The sequence below is a fragment of the Bos mutus genome, chromosome 19 (assembly GCF_027580195.1).
Source record: "Bos mutus isolate GX-2022 chromosome 19, NWIPB_WYAK_1.1, whole genome shotgun sequence".
NCBI lineage: Eukaryota > Metazoa > Chordata > Mammalia > Artiodactyla > Bovidae > Bos > Bos mutus.
In genome coordinates this window covers 62,632,498-62,635,895 of record NC_091635.1, presented here as the reverse complement: position 1 = coordinate 62,635,895, position 3,398 = coordinate 62,632,498, and the positions used below count along the sequence as shown (strand labels likewise).

Sequence of the window (3,398 nt, the reverse complement as noted above, 5' to 3'; positions counted from 1 at the left end):
GATCTATTTACATGGGTCTCCATAAATAACCAGATTCATAATTAATCAGAATGATCAAGCCCACCCCCCCTTTTTTTTTTTTCAGAAGAGGGGTGTGTGTGATTGGAAGACCATTAGAGGTGATTCAATTGTCAGAAACAATCACTATGGCAAATTAGGATTAATATATTAATAGCAAAATTTGAAAATTAAAACATTATGGCATTTCATTTTGTATTGGATAAACAAGCTGAGTTTATAGTAAATGAAAAGTATTGAAATTTATGTTTAATTTTCAGGTTTTCTACTTACCATGTAATTCATCAGTCTACCAACACAGAATCTTTTTATTATGCCTTGCAACTTTGAACAGATAAGATGATTGTCAATAGTATAAGGTTTATTGTTTGAGTGTAGATGTTTGTTTTTAAAATTATCTGAAGATTTTTTAAAAGTTCAAATATAATAGACAGATCTTTTGGTGTATTTAAAAAGACCATGTAAAAACAAGTAGGCCATAGAAGCTGTATCAAAGCAATCATTTCAAAATGTCTTGTCCCTTTAAAGTAAAATTTCCCAAAGTTTCAATGAATGTGCTTTGTGTTGGTCTCAGCCTGTTGATAGTGATTCTTTCAACTAGGACTGCCTGTGGTCACTCAAGTGGCCCCTATTATTGTGGTGAGCTGCACAGACATGTCCCTGGTCAGAGCCAGTGCTGTGGTTGGAAAATCACTTGTGATTCTTTTATGATTACAAGATGCACCCCACCAACAAGTTTCAGGTAACTGAAAAACAAGTCTTGTTATTCACATTCGAGAGGGTACATGGCACACCCAAGGCCACACAGAGAGGTTAAGGGGAGAAAGAAAGAAAGAGTGAGAGTAAGAGAGGACAACATGGTTCTGCCTTTATTGTGATCAAGGGTGGGGTGCCTACATTAAATTATTATTGGTTAATTTAAAACTTAAGAACAGGAAGTATAAAATTCAGAAAGGGAAAAGTAGGATCAATCAAGCTGGCAGTTACTTATATCATTCAGGGCTTTATAAAAGGGAAATTTCATGGATAGGACAACCCAGCTACTTATCTAATTGTTTAGCTAGAAATATGTTTTTTTTTTTTTTTAACTTTTATTTTATTTTTAAACTTTACAATATTGTATTAGTTTTGCCAAATATCGAAATGAATCTGCCACAGGTATACCCGCGTTCCCCATCCTGAACCCTCCTCCCTCCTCCCTCCCCTACCCTCCCTCTGGGTCCTCCCAGTGCACCAGCCCCAAGCATCCAGTACCGTGCATCGAACCTGGACTGGCAACTCGTTTCATACATGATATTATACATGTTTCAATGCTATTCTCCCAAATCTCCCCACCCTCTCCCTCTCCCACAGAGTCCATAAGACTGATCTATACATTGGTGTCTCTTTTGCTGTCTCGTACACAGGGTTATTGTTACCATCTTTCTAAATTCCATATATATGTGTTAGTATACTGTATTGGTGTTTTTCTTTCTGGCTTACTTCACTCTGTATAATAGGTTCCAGTTGAGATGAATATACTTGAAATCTATTGTCTCAACAATGAAAAGGTTAATATCAGAACTTACATAACAATTTAAAAAGCTGATCTTTAGGCACTTACATTGAAATGTGAATATAGGTGGGTGTAGTTTTGACCTGATGGGAAGATGAATCTGTATTTATAATTTTAGATAAAGAAAATGACTCACATATCATGTATTAAATTCTCCTAGATGATACCACTGAAAATATAAAGTATTGATTTTATACCCAGGTAACCAGGATGGACACCATGGAGAAACACAATCATACTGACATGCACAAGATGACTGAATTTGTCCTCACAGGGATCACAGACAATCCTGAGCAGTAGGTGCCTCTCTTTGGAATCTTCCCGGTCATCTACTTGGTCACAGTGAGAGACAATCTGGGCGTGGTTATCCTGACCCATTTGGACTCCAAGCTACATACTCCTATGTACTTTTTCCTTAGACATTTGTCAATTACTGATCTTGGTTACTCCACTGTCATTGGCCCAAAAATGACGGTCAACTTTGTGGTGCACAAAAATATGATTTCCTACAATTGTGTGCCACCTAACTGGCGTTCATTGAGATTTTTATTATCACTGAACTCTTCATTCTATCAGCAGTGGCCTATGACCAGTATGTAGCCATCTGCAAACCTCTTCTCTACATGGTCATCATGGCACAGAGAGTGTGTTTTGGGCTGGTACTTACTCCCTAACTCTACAGCACTTTCATGTCACTATTTCTCACTGTTAAAGTAATTAAATTGTCCTTCTGTGGCTCTAATGTCATCAGTTATTTTTACTGTGACTCTGTCCCTCTGATATCTCTGCTTTGTTCTGACACACATGAGTTAGAATTGATCATCTTGATCTTTTCAGGCTTCAGTTTGCTCTTTTCCCTCTTGATTGTTCTTGTATCATACATGTTCATTCTCGTGACCATTCTCAGAATGATCTCAACCAAGGGGAGATACACAATTAAAATAAATAAATTTATTAAAAAAAAAAAAGCCTTCTCCACCTGTAGTTCCCATCTGACAGCAGTGGTCGTGTTCTGTGGAACATTATTGTTTATGTACCTGCAAGCCAAGTCCAGCCATACATTTGCTGTTGATAAAATGGCTTCTGTGATTTACATCTTGGTGATCACTATGCTCAACCTGTTGATCTATGGCCTAAGGAACAAAGATGTAGAAGACACTCTGAGGAGAACTTTCATTAATCAATGCAAAATTCCCAACTAATATCTTAATACAAGTTGCAAATGTGGGTCCAAAATCATTGTATAATGCTCTGTCAGTCCAACGAAAGCATGAAAAATAAAAAATGTTTACCAAATTGTTTCGTATTTTTCAGGATAAAATGCTTCCTTTCATATATCCCAGTACTCTTCTCCACTTTAACTGAATAAGCATAGTTCAGTTCAGTCACTCAGTCGTGTCCAACTCTTTGCAACCCCGTGAATCGCAGCACGCCAGACCTCCCTGTCCATCACCAACACCCAGAGTTCACTCAAACTCATGTCCATAGAGTCGATAATGCCATCCAGCCATCTCATCCTCTGTTGTCCCCTTCTCCTTTTGCCCCCAATCCCTCCCAGCATCAGAGTCTTTTCCAATGAGTCAACTCTTCACACGAGGTGGCCAAAGAATTAGAATTGCAGCTTCAGAATCAGTCCTTCCAATGAACACCCAGGACTGATCTCCTTTCGAATGGACTGGTTGGATGTCCTTGTAGTCCAAGGGACTCCAAGAGTCTTCTCCAACACTACAGCTCAAAAGCACCAATTCTTTGGCGCTCAGCTTTCTTCACAGTCCAACTCTCAAATCCATACATGACCACAGGAAAAACCATAGCCTTGACTAGA

At 38.4% G+C, this 3,398-nt stretch overlaps 1 pseudogene; it reads left to right on the top strand.

The window, feature by feature from the left end:
- The first annotated feature begins 1,792 nt into the window (after nt 1–1,792).
- LOC102281575 (olfactory receptor 8K1-like) lies at nt 1,793–2,775 on the top strand (annotated as a pseudogene).
- Nucleotides 2,776–3,398: the final 623 nt, after the last annotated feature.